The sequence below is a fragment of the Pleurodeles waltl genome, chromosome 9, assembly GCF_031143425.1.
Source record: "Pleurodeles waltl isolate 20211129_DDA chromosome 9, aPleWal1.hap1.20221129, whole genome shotgun sequence".
Taxonomy (NCBI): domain Eukaryota; kingdom Metazoa; phylum Chordata; class Amphibia; order Caudata; family Salamandridae; genus Pleurodeles; species Pleurodeles waltl.
This window is the reverse complement of record NC_090448.1, coordinates 292662705-292681021: the sequence shown is the minus strand read 5'-3', so window position 1 is coordinate 292681021 and position 18317 is coordinate 292662705.

Below are 18317 nucleotides of genomic sequence, written 5' to 3'. Positions count from 1 at the left end.
CTGTTTAGTCTGCCACTGTGTGGCTGAGCGTTACTGCGCTTGATTGTCTGCTCTTTAATTTTCTCTAACTGGCTGCCGAGAGTTATTCAGTATGCGTGGCCCTGCGCTGTGGGTCATGCTGGTTGACTGTTCTGTGATTTAGTATGTCAGATTGGCTGCTTTGTAGTATGTCCTGGGTTAGGTAGTTGTTACGTCTGAATGAGTTCCTCTCTTGGTTGAAGTGTCATTGTGCTGTGAATTATTGCTTGATAACCGCTATGTAAATTACTCTGGTCTGTGACATATGGTTTGTTGAGGTAATCGAGGTCCTATGACTTTGGAATCTCATAGAACCGTATGTTGATTTCAGGTAAAAACATCTATACTACAGTTTTTGACAGGACCACAAGCAGTTATTAGTTTTTGTTATCGACATTGGTGTTTTTGCTTATTTTTTATTCTGTCGGTGGGGTAATGTACCTTGTTCCCAAGGATGGCAAAAAGCGTGTCTGGACCAGGACAGTTGAACTTTTAAATTTTTTTTTATTTTTATTTTTAGTAAAACAGAAATTATACAGTCACCGAATGCCAAATGTCATCGAAGAAAGTGCAAAGCACTTTAGCATGGCCTGACTTGATGGTATAGATACATGTCCTTAAAAAGCATAATGATGAATCCCAATCTTATGCCTTCAATCTGTGCTGATAACATTGTAATTAGCCCTAAAACTGAAAGGTGAGTGGTTTGTATTTCCAGAATCCTAAAATGATTTTTTTTAAGTTTTTTTTTTTTTTTACCATAATGTATGTAACCCTTAATGTATTTTGTGTACATTACATGTTAAACAGTTCTAGGCTTCCCGTTGGTTGGAATCTGTAATTCAAGCAAATTATGAAACTCCTCTGAATTACTGATTTTTAAACAGCTGCTGTTTGTTCACTGACGAAATATAGTATGTCTATTTGGTCACTACTTTGACAGTATTGCAGTTGCTGCAAGTGTACATATAGCAGAAGGTATTGTATCCTTGGTAACTGGAACGCCTAGCATCCCAAGAGAAGAAAGAGCGTTTGAAACCAAATGAAACATGCTTTCTGTGACTTCAAAATGACTTGTTCAACAGAAGATGGGTCTTGATGGATCCAGTGGCAGTTCCAAACACTATTTGTTTTTGAGGAGTTTTACAGATGTTACCTAGTTACTTATTTCTCCCCATTTGTTATTACCACAGTACCACCTTCCACACCTATCTTTAATATATTGGGGAAAGTTGTGTGGATAAAGCAGGCCTGAGAGGGGTTGTATGTCAGAAGTACTTATTTACTGATCATGAAAAATGTTGTTAATTAAATTATTTTCCATAGAACACCAAAAAGTATACAGATTTATTGAATGAAGGCAATAAGTGTGTTATCCCTCGAAAAAGCCATTTGTTTTTTCAGGTTCCCCTTCTGCAAGTTACAAATATCTGGTGTTTTGACGCTGGAGATGGCATCACAGAAAGAAGCTCTGCTGTGGAGTAATTCATGAGTTTCCCATGACCAACAAGGAAAGGAGAGAGAGAGAGTTTACAATTGAAAATTTTATTTTGGCTCATTTGTTTAGGGCTGTTTCATCACATACTGAATCTAGGAAACTTTAGAACAGTGATACTCAAAGTACGGGCCTCCTGACCTTTCCATGTGGCCCCCTGGTCAGCAGCAGCTCTGGGCTGCTGTTTACTCGACTCAGCACTTACATTAAATAGATGTTAAAAAACCAGGTGTTTTGCTTTACTGCTGACTGAGCCAAAATACACACACACTGAAAAGAGTCAAAAAGAATCTCTGGAATGTACCTCTTAATCTTAAGACATTTATTAAATCACTTCGCAAGGTTCGTAAAGGAAGGTCAGTAGAATTTAAAGTGCACGTTTAAAATGTGCTCAACAATAAAATGAAAACATGTAGAAAAAATCTTCAATCAGCAAATATATACATGCAACGATACAGATACGTGTGTGTGTGTGTGTGTATATATATATATATGTATATATATATATATATATATATATATATACACACACACAATGCAAAGCAAATCTGGTGCTTCATCTTTCTCTCAGTAGCTTCAAGCTGCAGACTCCAAGGTCAGCTGTGGAAGAGAAAGAGATTTTCTACCCTCATGGGATGCATGGCATTTTGACGTCTCAATCCTGACCAGTGTCTCTGAATCTCCCACTGTCAATCCTAGGTCTCATAAATGCTTTAAACAAGCCAGAGGGGAGAGTTCTAGAAAACCTCCCCCGCTCTCTCCTTGTTATTCAAAACTACTTCAGGTCAGCTTTGAAAGAAACACGTCGGAACAAGCCCATTTCCCAAGGAGTCCCTCACAAAACTAAACCGTTCCCTGCCATACCATACACGTCACCCTAGTCCATCCTTATCTTGCTGACTGACTGACTCCTCCACGTTGGAGGCCTTGGTGAGAAAGAACACTTAGAGTGAAAACATGAACAAGAAAACACATTGTATAACGTGGGCATGGAAAAATACTTGCAGCTTTTAACATGGCGGTGGCTAATGCTAAAATAAAGTCAATAGGCAAAATGAAGCTGGTGGTCACTAACGTGACTGTGTTCTGCTAGGCGAAGTACAACATGGTGTCAGCGGTCAAAACACAAATATCATTACACTAGGCAAGCATTTATTTAAAGGTTGATAGAAGTTAAAGAAAGGAAGTTAACTAGGTTATCCTGCAGTGCTTAACTTTAGGAACACCTTAATTTTTAAAGATATCTTTCAGCAAAAGTGTAAAAATATGAGTCTCTTCAGAAATAAAAATGTGTATTTCATTAACATGAAACAAGAGTTTCATCTTAGTACATCAGATTATATTGGTGCGTTCAGATTTTTATTATTTTATTTTTAATAAAGTGCTAGTTCTCAAACATGAATTTAGAAACATTCATTCTTCACCCTCACCCTGGGAACAATGGCAGTATTGAACTAAGAAGCAAGTCACTTATGTCCACTCTTTGGGAGCCCTGGGTTCCTATTGTATGCAAACAATATATTATTATTACTACTACTAAAGTTTATTAAATGAAACACAGAAGAAAGTTTTGCACAGTGCACATCCTGAAGCCATGTATTTTGAGGTCCTCTTATATGTGAAAATGTAGAAAAAGGAGGGAAATTAAAATAAAACAATTCCCTAGGTTCACACATTTTGGTAAAGTAGAGCTAACCAGGATTGATAGTAATTTGTCTGACATCGGTGCAGCCCCCAGTCACATTACAGACCAAACTTTGTGCCCACTGACAAAATATTTGCAAGTACCAATGCTTTAGAATAACCATGGTTTTGAAATGTGCCTGCTAGCTGACGAAAAAAGTGCTGTACCACTAGGGAAATGGACCTATTTTGTCAGTTGGTGTGCTCATGATCTTTCATGAGAAGCTTGTAGATGATTCCTCATGAATTTTAACTATACATAATTTCAATTCAGATGAAGTTGTTGAATGAAAATGTAAGTTGGTCCCTTTCATAACTACTTTTACGGCTCGAGGGAGAGTTACTGCTATCTGGCATTCTGAAGTGCCCTTTCCTCCCAATGCTTCATCATTGTAATGGGTTGAGCTTCGGAGAGCGCAGGCCTTGTCATGAACTGAATGACTGGTACCAGAAAAGACACCTTTGGTATGTTCATTGTCTCCTATAATATCATTATTTATTATTTTTATTATTATTTTACCTTTTTTCGATAACAGGACCCAAAAATGCTTGCCACAAGAGTACCCGGGGGGGCATAAGACCAAGGAAAAAAAACAGTAATAAGTAATCTAGTGCAGCTTACCAAATAGGAAATGGGTAAACTAGCTGGCCTTCTAAGTCATTCATATGGTTGGCACAGTATGATTTTCCAACTTCATAGTAATTCTTGCTGCGGCAGGGTGTGAAAGTACTTGGCCGGTTATCTGCTGTTGAGTCACTCTCCTCCACGAAGAAGCTTCTTTGGGTCCAATTTGGTGTTTCTGCTCCTAAACATACGTGATAAGTTAAATTAACAAGCGATCACAGAGAGTAGCTGCTACAGTGGTCTTTTGTCACAACCTTTTGCCAAGCCCGCCCCCTTACCTGATGAAGTTTCCTATGTGGCAACATCTTGAACATTTGTAGGTGGTGGTGATGATGATGATGGGTTGGAGGAGTGATAGTAGGCATGGATGAGGTGTCTATGCAACTTGTGCACGCAGGGTGGCCAGTCTAATTAAACTGTTAGAAAAACAATGGTGGTGAAGAGTGAAGCTCTGCAAACTAGAAAGTGCGAGTCATCTGCAGTATGGAAGAAGAAAGTCTAGTTGATAAGAGGCAATAACAGCATTTTATTGAACTTTGAGTCCTACAGTCACTTTTCAAATGGTATATAGTCCATGCAGAGGGTACTTTTAGAGGTTCTATGTTTTGCGTGGAAATGAAGAGGCTGTCTTTTTTTGGGGGGGAAAGTAGTGTTTCTTACTCTTGGTGGTTAGGCTGTACAAGATATAAATTGATAAAATCTCTGTCAATAGTGCTGCCAATGGAAGTCCAAAATGGTGTTCATCAGAGTTACAAATGTTTTTTTGACTTGTTAGTGGCCAGAATACCTCATTGTTGTTATGCACCATTCTGGCAGTCTTTCAATAACATATTTTATGTTGGTTTCTGTGGGGATTTAGCAATTGGCCTCAAAGCTTTCATTCATGCCCTGCTGAGGCTATTTTACTAACAGTTCCAATGATAAAAACGCAACAGGACTTGAACACTGAGGTACCTTGCCCCTCAGTCATGTTACGAATAAACGTTCTCAATAAGATCAACTTTCCGGTCGTGTTTTTTTTTTTTTTTTTTTTTTTTTTAATGGGGCTCTTCTCCCTGCTCTGACTCTTTTTTTCAAGCGTAGGCGTGTAGCACAACAGTATTTTAGCGCCAGAATTTCCTTGTTTTTGGTATTTGCACTTTATACATTTCTTTAAATATCTAAGGAGAGTAGCTGGTTTGCTGGACAGCAAAACTGAAGGAATAAGGAAAATGGCCTCCAGTTTGGCCATGGAGGGGAGGCACAGGCGGTTGTGGGTGTGGTTGGCAGGGGACTGTGAATCAGGAGATGCAGGAAAATGCTACGTTATTGATCAGTAGAACTGACCTTGAAATCTCTGCCCATTCGTGAGCGTTCTACGTAGTGGCCTTTTTCTATTTTAAAAACAAACACCTTTGCGATGCGATCGGGCAGCAGAAATGCCACTAGACACCAGGGAATTTAGTTTTTGTTTTATTTCTGCAATAAGGGGAGCGGTTCCTTGGGCAAGGGCCGCTCCCAGGGAAGCAATTTATTTTTAGGCCATTTCTGGCCTCCCTGGGGGCAGATCGGCCGGTTATAATTAGGCTGATCTGCCCCTGGGGGGTGGGGGGGCAAATTGTCTTTAGGCCATTTATGCCCCCCTTTGGGGGCAGATCGGCCTATTTCTGTTAGGTCAATCTGCTCCCAAAGGGGGAAGAAACCACTAGACCCCCAGAGATTTTTATTTTTTTGCGTCAGTTTCACGCAAGGGGGGCGACCCCTTAGGCAAGGGTCGTTCCCCTGGGGGGCACATTTATTTTAGGCCATTTCTGCCCCCCTTGTGGGTAGATCGGTTTATTTTTATTAGGCTGATCTGCCCCCCAAGGGGCGCAGAAACCACTAAGCACCAGGGATTCATTTTTTTATGCCAATCTCACGCAAGGGGAGAGACCCCTTAGGCAAGAGCCGCTCCCCTAGGGGAGGGGGGCAAATTTATTTTAGCCCATTTCTGCTCCCCTTGGGGGAGATCGGCCTATTTCTATTAGGCCGGAACCCTGGGTTGAAGGAAATATGTGGCTCCTCTCAGATTCCAGAACTTGGTGCCACCGAAATGTGAGGAAAAAGTGTTTTTTTTGGCCATGTTTTGAAGTTTGCAAAGGATTCTGGGTAACAGAACCGGGTGAGAGCCCCACAAGACACACCATTTTGGATTCCCCTAGGTGTCTAGTTTAAAAAAATGGGCAGGTTTGGTTGGTTTCCCTAGGTGCCGGCTGAGCTAGAGGCCAAAATCTACAGCTAGGCACTTTGCAAAAAACACAGCAGATTTCAAGGTAAAAATATAATGTGTCCATGTTGTGTCTCCTTTCGCGAGCATTAGGCCTACCCACGCAAGTGAGGTACCATTTTTATCGGGAGACTTGGGGGAACACAGAATAGCAAAACAGGTGTTATTGCCCCTTGTCTTTCTCTACATTGTTTCCTTCCAAATGCAAGACATTGTGTAAAAAAGAGGTCTATTTGAAAAATGCCCTATAATTCACATGCTAGTATGGGCACCCCAGAATTCAGAGATGTGCAGATAACCACTGCTTCTCAATACCTTATCTCGTGCCCATTTTGGAAATAAAAAGGTTTTCTTGATGCCTATTTTTCACTCTTTATATTTCAGCAAATGAATTGCTGTATACCCGGTATAGAATGAAAACCCATTGCAAGGTGCAGCTCATTTATTGGCTTTGGGTACCTAGGTTTCTTGATGAACCTACAAGCCCTATATATACCCGCAACCAGAAGAGTCCAGCAGACGTAATGGTATGTTGCTTTCAAGCATCTGACATTGCAGGAAAAAGTTACAGAGTAAAACGTTGAGAAAAATGGCTGTTTTTATTTTTCACCTCAATTTCAATATTTGTTTTTATGTCAGCTGTTATTTTCTGTACGAAAACTTTGTAGGATCTACACAAATTACCCCTTGCTGAATTCAGAATTTTGTCTACCTTTCAGAAATGTTTAGCATTCTGGGATCCAGCATTGGTTTCACATCAATTTCTGTCACTAACTGGAAGGAGGCTGAAAGCACAAACATTAGTAAAAATGGGGTATGTCCCAGTAAAATGCCAAAATTGTGGTGAAAAATGGGGTTTTCTCATTCAAGTCTGCCTGTTCCTAAAAGCGGGGAAGCTTGTGATTTTTAGCACAGCAAACCCTTTGTTGGTGCCATTTTCAGGGGAAAAACCACAAACTGCCTTCTGCAGCCATTTTTTCCCATTAAAAATTTTTTTTAATGAAATTTTCACTGTATTTTGGCTAATTTCTTGGTCTCCTTCAGGGGAACCCACAAAGTCTGGGTACCTCTAGAAACTCTAGGATGTTGGAAAAAAAGGACACAAATTTGGCGTGGGTAACCTAAGGCCTAAGCGCGAACTTCCCCAAATAGCCCAAAAAAAGACTGGCACCTGAGGGGAAAAGGCCTGACAGCGAAGGGGTTAAAAGACAAAGTATGTAAAAACCTTCAAATACCACAAAATAGAAATTAAGTAAAACACAGGAAACTGTTTAAAAATCCAAAACCAATGTATAAAAATAGCAAATATTTTTATCTTTAATTTGACACCAGAACGATTAAAATCGGATAAGGGGAACCGGAGATAGGAATTAAAACAAATATATTTTTTAGCGCTTAGAAAGTGAAAGCGCCACTCGGGATATCTGGTTGCACCTCTACCGGGGCAAAGTCAAAATTTGAGGCCGGCCGCGATGGATCCCTGCTCCCATTGGGGTGAAGTCGCAGATTGGATCTGACCTCCCTGGAGCCCTCTTCGGATACCCATCGCAAGAGACCTCGGTGAAGAATTCTACCTTTGGACTTAGTCGATTTTTCTGGCCGGAAATCTTCGTCTGGGTCTCCAGAGCTTTTCAGCAGGATAAACCTGGAAGTCAGGCCAGGCGCAGTCGATGTAAGCCAGCTTGACTCACAACGTCAGGTTGGTCCATTTATGGAGCTTTTTTTTTTTACCAAAAGTTCTCCTATCTTCTTCAAACTTCTGGATCTTCTTCCAGAAGGTCTTTTAGGAGTCTACAGCTCACGCCAGGGTTCCAGAAGCTCTGAGTTGCTCCTTGAGGTTTAGGACTCCAACTCCCAGAATGCACCTGTCTCCAACTCAGAAACAAGCATTTGCAATGCACTAGGGTCTCGCATTTGTCGGAGTTACAGCTGTTCACAGTTGTAAACTCTCAACCGGATTTTTCTTGCATTAAAAAAAAAAAACAGCGCAATCACGCTGCTACAGTTCACACTAATAATACCTATCGGCAAAAGTGCAATTAACTGAGTAACAAGGTCGATAGTATGCGAAGTGCTGGACTTCTGCCCAGCGAGATCACACTGCGAAAACAGAGAAAAAGTAGTCCACAAACCCAGCGAGCCTCGCATGTTTTTTGTACTTGGTCGCTGCGCTCGAGGAGGGCTCACCACTGGAAAAAGGCACGACATATGCATGCCTTCCACTAATCAAAAGAAGCGGATTCTAACAGGTAAGCCAACTTGCCAATGAAACACACTGACGTGATGTCGACAGGGCTCCGAGCCCTTTTCTAATACCTAAAGCGTCTCGCTAGCGATACGCATGCGCGAGCGACGCAGGCTCAACCCTAATGACCTTTGGACAGTGGTCAGCTGGTCAGTTTCTTCAGGCTTTGATGCAAGAGACTCTGGTTAGCTATTTTCTTCCTATAGGAAACGGGGGTCCCTTCTTGAACCAGTTGAAGCCAGGCAAAGTATTTTTTGTAGTGAAGCCCGTGTGTGCTTCAGAGTCCTTCAGAGTGCACTGTCCAGGTACAGGTCAGGGGTCCAGTAGGGCAGTCCTTCTTCTTGTCTTGTTCCTTGTAGGGATCTGAAGTGGATGCAGCTCTGCCATATTTATCCTTGCTCTTCAGGTGGAAAGCTGGGTGGGGGGGCAACTGTCCAATCACAGGCAGGCCACCACCGTCTTAGGTGACCACTTCCTGGGAAGTGTGGAAAAAATCAATCCCAGAAAGCAACAGCCTTAAAAAATCCAAAATGGCAGAAGTTCAATTTCGGAGGTTAGGTCTGGCTGAGTCCACCGACTGGTGTGGCTAAAATTCCTTAACACACCCTTTTCCAGCTCTTCTAATCAAGAGGACGCCTAGTTGTCTGGGTCTGCAGGAAATGGGGGAGGCCCTGAGCTGTTCCAAATGCCCTTCCCTCCTTTGAAGTTCATTTTGGCTGCTCTTCCCTGTCCTGTTTCACCGTCTGCTGAGGTACATCTCCCTAGGCACTTTCTTTGTCCTCAGCCCTGGCCAATTCACACCTCATCAAGGCAGCCTGGTCAGGCAGCCAGAGTCTGGCCAATCAGAGAAGGGCACCACAGAACTGAAGTTGGAAACTTTCAGGTAGAGTTCTAAAACTCTTTCCCTGAGCTAGTTACATTAAATTCAACAATGGCAAGTTGTTGGATTTATTATAACTATCACTTTGAAATGAAACTCCAAAAAAGTAGCTCCTTTTGGGACTTTATTAATTAAAAATAGTCTCCCCATTTTAGCCTATGGAGCCCATTCACTACAATGAGGGAAAACTAATTTGGCTATTTTCACCCTCATCAGGGCTTATAAAGCATTGTTTATAAGCCCCCTGCTTATAGTTACACTGCACCCATCCCTAGTGGCACTTAGGGCACACCTTAGGGGTGATTTATATGTAAAAATAAGGTTGTTTAAGACGTTGGAAGTATTTTTAATTCCAAATGTGAATTTGAAGGTAACTTCAATTTAAAAGCAGCTAGCAAGGGAGTCCTGCCTTTAAAGTAACACTTGGCACCTCAGCAGTACACATATGAGTGCACTACCTATGCTGGGGTCCCTAAACCTACATGCCCTACCATTTACTAGGGAATTATAGGTAGGTTGATACTGCCAATTACAATCAGCCTAATTTGCATATCCAATTTACACAGAGCATAGTACCCAGGGCACAGCCAGAAGTCAGTAACCACCAGTGTCTATCCAAAAAGTTTGGGGGTGACCCGGGCAAAAAGAAGGATTTTCCTAGGAGAAGGAAACTATTCTCCTGTTAAATACAATTGTGTGTAGAAAAGCACTGCAAAAGGTAAACTTGCAGACCAAAGTTGAGCACAAATTGTCGCTGTGCTTTCAAAAGCTTTGCTAAAGGTAATCTTGAAGAGGAGTATACTTCATATATTTTATAGCTTTGCAAGATTTTTATAAGTGTGAAAATCATCTTGTAATTCCAAGATAAATGGCACAGCTGACAAAAGCTCAACTGGCAAAATTTGCAAAGTTTGTCAAGATGAAAATCAGACCCACTTGCAAAAAGTCGCTGCTGAAAAAGAACGCGCCATTTAAGTGCATGAAGTGGGGGGGAGAACAGCTTTCAATGCACAGCAAATGTGAGGACTTAAGAATTACAGCCATATTTACAGAAACGGAAGTGGGAGCTCAGAGCGACTGAAAACATCCAGGGCTCATGTGAATACTCTTCGGCAAAGGAAAAAGTTGTCCCTTTTCCAGTTGCTGTAATGGGATAACTTGAAGGCTACAACTAATGCAGGCTGTTCCGTGGAAGTGAACAACCCACGAAAAGGAGAGATAATTAAGTATAACCAACTACTGGCAAGCAAGGATTTTTGAAGGACACTGAAACAAAGAAATCACAAGGAGGGGGATATCTTAAGCCCACAGAGAAGTACTGCTTTTTACCACGATGAAAGATGTTGCTTTTGACATTCAAATAACTTGATTCAGAATATTTCATTTATTTATTTGCATATACAGCTTAAAGATAATATTTTCCATTAAATAATCTAAAATGTACTCTAAGGGCAACTTGAGCTTGCTGTGATTGCCTGCAATGAGTGCATACACATCCAGGTTCACAGGAGATTTGCTAAAATAAAATTATATATTTACTCTCCTAAGTTGATCTCCATCTCCCACACTACCATCCATTTAGTAGCCTGGTACTCTCACCCACCAAAAGCTGGCATTTCTCATCAAAACCGTTATCTATTGACCAAATATCTCCAGAAAACCTAATCAGACTGGTGTGCAGTGGACATGTATGAAAAGTCATAGCTGGGAATACTGAAAAGTGCTGTGATGCCATGTTAACGGCAGATTGTATGTTGAGCAAGTACTAATGAATAACAAAGCACTTAAGAAGTGCTTTTTGGTAAATGTATGAAGTGGGAAGGAGCTCTCGATTTTCAGGATCTGGTGGAGGAGGGGGACCGAGAATGAGTACACATGAAAATACACGATTGTTATGATGGATGTATATTTCAACGCTTTCAAGACAGGCTTGTGTCTCCTCAAGGACAAACTAATATATAAGTCTGTGTGGGCAGGAAGCTACCAAGATGCCAAGCCTGTTGGAGCTTCCTTCTCAGGAGGTCTGTGCAGATTGAAGGACTAAAGTCTATGTGGAGCAGCAGAACATGCAGTATGATGGCCTCTACCCTTACACGATGAATCACATAATACAGTTCTTGCTAAAATAATCATCGCATTCTGATGGTTACAATGATGGCAACAGATTGAGCATGCTTCTCACTGCTTACTGTTGTCTTACATTTTTATTGTAAGGTTGTTCAAGCATTGCTCTTCCCCTGCTGGGCCTTTGTGCCTCCTTTGTGCCATTGAACTAATGATTGACTCTAAAGCAAGTGGTTATTGTGATTTGTGAAGTATACCTGCATATGTGTGTGTGTATATATATATATATATATATATATATATATATATATATATATTTTCCCTAGTGGCAGTTGCCACTTGGTAGTTATAGTTAGGACCATGTTTCCATAGAAAAATATTATTACATACGTTTGGGGGGTGTGGTTAGCCAGCCGACGATAGTGGACATATATATATATATATATATATATATATATATACATACATACACATATATATATATTCATTCATTCATTCATTCCCTAGTGGCAGTTGCCACTAGGTAGTTATAGTTAGGACCATGTTTCCATAGAAAAAGATTATTACATATGTTTGGGGCGTGGTTAGCCAGCCGATGATAGTGGATGCTTACATTTGCAGTTCTGCATCAGCCCTGCTTGAATCTTGGCTTTCCTACTGCCCTGAGGTGCCATCACCCCCAGATTGCCTTGCATCTCATTTGGCTTGGCAATTGGGTGCCCCCACTGGATTTGCTGTTCCCCGGTGAGTCCCATCACTGCAAGTGCCGGGCCTGTGGGACTACGGCGGGGAGAACTTACTTGAGTAGGTTGATGGCCCTGGGAGACCATTGGACCTTGCTGAACGAACTTAGCTGTGTTGCCTTTCGTGGACACACACAGTGGTGGAGCATAACTGGACTGGAGTGGAATTTGAACTTTCCTTTCTTCTGTGTTCGCTGCCATGGGCAGGTCCAAGACCAGGGGGCAGGGACCACCGCCGGCTCCAGTGGGCCAATCCTGGAATGCCGATTCCCCTGCAGACAGTGTTGAATCTCCACCGCCCCCTTTTCAGGCCCAACTGGACTGGATTTTGGAGGCTATTGCGGGCACTAAAGACACCTTTCAATGCAAAATTGCCTCAGTATCTGCGGAATGGGGGTAGCTCCGTGCAGATCACCACAAATTGGGAGGTAGAGTGAAAAAAAACTCACATCGAAGAGCTCAGGCTGGGCCAGAAAGGGATGATAGCCCAGGTCTCCGACTTGGTGGAGAGGGTGAAGGTACTGGAGTACCCTGCTGAAGATGCAGAGGGGCGCAACTGGCGCAAGAACATTCATATTGTGTGTCTCCCTGAGGGCAGTGAAGATGAGGATATTGTGACCTCCTTGGAGTTGTGGTTGGAGGAGGTCGCAACACAAACCTATTCTTCACACTGTAGATGGCGCACCAAGGTCCAACCCGACTGCCTCCGGGCGACTTCCTCAACACATTGTGGCTAAGTTGCTCCACTAAATGGATAGAGATGTAGTGCTGCAGAGATCAAGGATGGTCGGACTACTTCAGGTGGGGAACAGTAGGGTGTCAATACAATCACAGAGAGCATCCTTCTTGACAGTGAAGGGCCCTTTGTATTCTTTGCTTTTCCCTGCATGGCTTAAGATAATGTTGGATGGTAAAGCGTACTTTTGTGCTGATCCGGCTGAGGCCTGGCATAGCTAAAGGCTTACAAGCGGGCAGGCCACCTGGCGGAGATTCAGATTAAGGGCTGAGCACCTACCCTTAAATCAAGGAAGCTCACCTGCCACACAACCTGACAACAAAGAAGTAGATTAAATCTCAGACGGAGCTCGAGGCGGCAGCGGCGGACATCACCATCCACAAACGGGATTTGATCAGGAGTGAATCCTCTGACAAGCACTCTGAATAATCGCACCCTGATGGCTTGGTGCAGTGGGGACCTTCTGGATGTGACACCACAGACCACTGAGGATCTTATCTGACGACTGGGTCTTTGCCAGAAACTGGGCTGACAGGTAAGTAACAAATTGGTTATACTGCCTGAGAGTGGTGTTTTCCTAATGACTGACACATGCTCATGACCCAAATTCCAGACTTGGGTTAAAAGAGGAATGGGGTCTGCAGCTAAGCGCAACAAAATATACAGTTATCTTAGACGTTGTGGGAGTTCATATAGCTATGTTGCAGGAGACCCATCTTGTGGGGGGTGGAAGTGCATAGATTGCAGTGCCATTTGTGGGGGCAGTTGTTTGCAATAAAGTACTTCCCTTATGCCAGAGGGGCTCCCTTGTGTGTACAAGCGGGTGTACTACTCGAAGCGTTGACCATCATAGATAAGGAACATCACTATGGCCCTCATTATGACATCGGCGGTCTTTGGAAAAGACTGCCAATGCCATGAGTGCCAAAATACTGCCAGTGCTGGCGGTATGTTTGGCACCCGATTATGACATTTCTGCTGGGCCAGAGGAAGGAAACAGCGTTTTCGCCCACTGGCCCAGCGGAAAAGCCCCAACAACATTGAAGCCGGCTCGTAATCGAGCCGGTGGCAATGTTGAGGTGCAGCGGGTGCAGCAGCACCTGTCATGCATTTCACTGCCCGTAATTCGGGCAGTGAAATGCGCGATGGGGCTGTGCCTGGGGGCCCCTGCACTGCCCATGCCAAGTGCATGGGCAGTGCAGGGGCACCCCGAGTCCCCCTTACTGCCACCCTTTCGCCATGGACAGGCTGGCGGATGGGGACTCATAATCCCCAGGGCAGCGCTGGAGATCAAGGCTGTGGTCAAAGATTTGGCCAATGGCAAGAGTCTGCAGCCAGATGGTCTCCCTGCAGAATTTTACTCTGCCTATGGTGACCTACTCACCCTGAGGTTGACGGAGGTATATGCTGCAGGGTATTCTAGCCCGACATAGAGAAAACTACTATATGAGCTACTCGAATACATATGAAGATACCATGATCTTCATAAAAACAACAATAAAGTTAAGGATAATATGACCTAAGTATAATAAGCCAATGATACACATATGATATCGGACTGCTATATACTTATTATTAGTTACAGACTTTATCTGTACCGGTACATTGGTTCATTCCCTGCTTGAGCTACACTCATTGGTACAGGGAATCCCCTTATAACTATTTTCCTATTCTAGCCCGACAGCCAGGGTGAGGATGGATTCTGCAGTATTTAGCCAGTATTACGTCCACCGGAGCACTCCCCAGAGGTGCCCATGGTCTCCTCTTCTGTTTGCCTTGGTAATCAAGCCGTTGGCTGAACATCTTGGACTAGAGTGCCATAGCTGCGGCAGCACAGTGTGTGGACATAAACATATTGTCTTGTTATATGCTGACGATCTACTACTATATTTGGCAGACGAAGTCTCCGCTGCTGAGCATAGGCATACTGCATCGGAAGGACTTTGGTGCCCTCTCTGGCCTGAAGGTCAACAGAGGGAAAACGTACCTGTTGTTGGTGGCTCCAGGTTGTGTGCAACCTGCGGAGGTCTCAATGGGCTTAGAGTGGGCGTTGCCCCTTTTGAAATATCTGGGAATCCAGATTTACCCAGTCTGGAGGATATTTGGGAGAGTAATACTGGAGGGTCTTTGAGAGCTCTGAGGTCGTGTATCCCCTTCTGGAGGTCTCTGAAACTCCAGATCAGGGCACAAATTGCCTTTTCTAAAATGGTGATGCTTCCAAGGCTGCTGTGTTATTTTGCAAACCTCCTGGTTAGTGGCCACGGGCTTCGTCCCGCAACTGGATTCACTGCACCGGAAATTGGTTTGGGATGGAGGTCATCGCAGGGTGGTCCTGTCTACACTTAGGTGCCTGACTGCCACGGGCAGGTTGGGGGTGCTGGACTTTGAACTATACTTTGTCGCAACTCAGCTTCAGTGAGTGGCTCATTTGTTGGATGGTGTACATCAAGAGGAGCTCGGCTATATAGGCACGGAGCCCACTCAAGGTTCTCTGTTGGCCATATTAATTCAGCCGACTGTTAAGGGCTGGAGGCTGGGGTCTTGCTTGGCTGTGGCACTCCATTGTTGGTGGCATTGTGTCCGGCGCACTGGTGGGCGGGCGTTATACCCACATGCACTGCTGCTTGTCAGTCTTCCGCATGGTAACCCAGTAGTACACTTCTCAGCCTCACAGCTGTGCGACTGGACTGAGAGAGGCGTGCTAATGACGGGAGATTGTTATCAACTGGGAGTCTTGATTCCTTTTGGGGACCTGGCTGAGCATTATGACCTGCAGCCGGACCAGTTCCTGAATTATGAGGCTATACTACAAAGGTTCCGAGACCTCTGGGGTGGAGGATAAGAGCCTCCACGACACAAGGTTCTTCAGCTTCTGGTTGCGAGGGGGTCATCCCAGCGTTTAGTGACCTGGCTTCATAGAGCTTTTAGTGAGATGGTGCAACATCCTCTGGCTACATTCAAGGGAATGTGGGAGGAGGCGACGAACTGGGAGTCCGCGGACGCGGTGTGGTCTCATTCTAGAATACCCACACAAAGTATCCCGCACTACATGTTTGAAATATACCAAATTCAACTATGCCCACATGCCTTAACTTATACTGCGACGGCTCCGATACATGTATGGTGAGAACCTATAGGTTGCCCACTGTGTGTGCATCTTGATGCTGACTTTTGTCACATGATAATAGGCTGCTCCCTCTTGCAACTACATTCGGGGAGGTGTTGAAGAGAATGACCACTACTGTTGGCCATGCACTGACATGTTCTCTGGAAGTGTGCCTGCTGGAGAGATTCCCTTGTCCCCAGAGTAAAAAAGTGGGTAGCCAATTCCTGAACCTGACACTCGTGCTAGCTTGGTGTAGGATTGCAATGGTCTGGAAGTCTAAGGAGGGACCCACGGTTGGGATGTGGGCCAAAGATATGTGGATGTGGGTGGTGGCGAGGATAGAAAGCGTTGCAGTGGGACAATGGCATGGGGAGTGTGCAGATGGCCCTACTGGGTTTGTGGTCTGAAAGTTTGGAAAATTGTGAGTAATCCTCAGGCTGGGAAATCAGTACCAATGAGAGTACAGACTCGGAGACGGCTGGCATTGAGCGAGACTGATGGCACAGAGAGAAGGGCCTATGGTTGGGGCCTCGAGGAGTAGCCTGGCCTTTTCCTGTGGATGGTGCCACAACCCCTGCCATCCTTTCCTCTCTTTTCCTTCCCCCCTTCGTTTCATATCTCTCTCACCCCGTCCTTTACATGTGACTTGTAGTTTGGCCCATCTTCTCTATGGGTATACTGCCAGCCTGGTATTGAATTACTGTACATTGGACTCCTGTTGACAGTGGTTCCGCGATACCCACTTGTGTCCCCCCCCCCAAGGAGTTTGTATATACTTATGATCACGCATGTTGCGTCGTTCTTCGGTTTCCCTGTACCTGTTGGGGCAAGGTGGCTTGGGGTGTTTTATTGTCCTGCTGCGATATGTGAGACCTGGTCTCCTCCCACAGGGGGTAGCGAGGGGAAGGAAACACTCAAGAAGGACCTAAGCTGCTGTAGACACTTATTTGAGGAGCTGACTTGTTGATGCCTAACTCTGTTATTCTGCAAACTGTCCTCACTCAAGATTATCTGGAACACTACTTTTTGTGTTGTATGCAACATTGTGATATCCTGGACATTTGTGGGTGCTGCTTTGGGATATAATGCTCTGCTGTACTTAATTGCACTGTATCTTTTAAGTATGAAAATGCCAATAAACATAGTTAAAAAAAGATTATTACATGGGTTTGTTTTCCTGAAGAGGAAATGCTGGATTGATTTTGGAGCTCATCTAGCTGTTTTGATGAGAAGCCTTCGATACAATAAGTTGGGAATTCTTAGATGCCACTATCGCACGACTCGGACTAGGGAAGAAGTGGGGTGCCTGGGTCAGATTACTGTACACGCAGCCAACAGTCTGGGTTAAAACGTGATAAACGATATCCGATAGCTACGAGATGCCCTTTGTCCCCCTTGCTGTTCGCCATTGCCATAGAACCTCTTGCGGCAAGGCTCAGGGGCAAGGCCCCGGAATGGGGTATATATCGGCAAGGAGCTTTCCATGGAGTATCTCTGTACGCAGATGATCTGCTTATTTACCTCCGTGATGGCCCGGAGACACTGCCCCAGGTGTTTCGGATGTTGGAGGAATTTGGGGCCTGCTCGGGCCTCCACATCAACAGGCGTAAGACCCATGTTTTCCCACTGGCCCGAGCGTTGAACCGACCACATTCTCTCCCTGAAGAGGTAGCATGGGCGCCGCATACTTTCTGCTACCTGGGAATACAGATATATCATGGGACGCAAGACCTCAGAGAGGGCAATCTGGGCCCAGCGATTAGAGCCTTACAGTCTAGTGTTGCCTTCTGGCGCTCCCTGCGACTCCCGATTATGGCACGGTTGTCTCTTATCAAGATGGTGGCACTACCTAGACTGCTATACTATTTTGTTAATTTGCCTATCACCCTCTCCCCCTCCTGGTTCCGACCGCTGGACACGCTGCTCAGGGAACTGATATCGGATGGTGGAAGACAACGAGTGGCACTGACCACTCTGAAACTACCCAGAGATGCCGGGGGACTCGGGGTCCCTGACTTTGAGTTCTACTTCCTGGCAGCGCAGTTGCAGTGGCTTGCGAGATGGCTCAGCGGAATGGGGTTGGAGGAGCTGGGGGTTAATGGGGGAGTGCCAAACGATATTGGACTAGTGACAGGGATTGCTCCTATCTGCTGTACGTGGCATTAAGAGAGGAGTGTTACTGAAGATGGCCCTTGCCAACTGGCGAAGAGCCCTTAGAAGAACGCAAACGAAAGTACCTTATGCCCCAGCTATTTCGCTAGTGGGAATGCCTTGTAGGGACCATCTCATCAGCTTTACACAGGGAAGATTACGCTGTTGGACTGCTGCGGGCCTGGCCACACTGGGGGCACTGTACAATCAGGGATCGGTGATACCATTTGAGGACCTAGCGGAGCAGACTGGTCTGCCCCGAGGACAGTTCTTGACTTATGAGGAACTATCGGGAGCCGTCCGAACTCTATGGACAGGGATAGAGG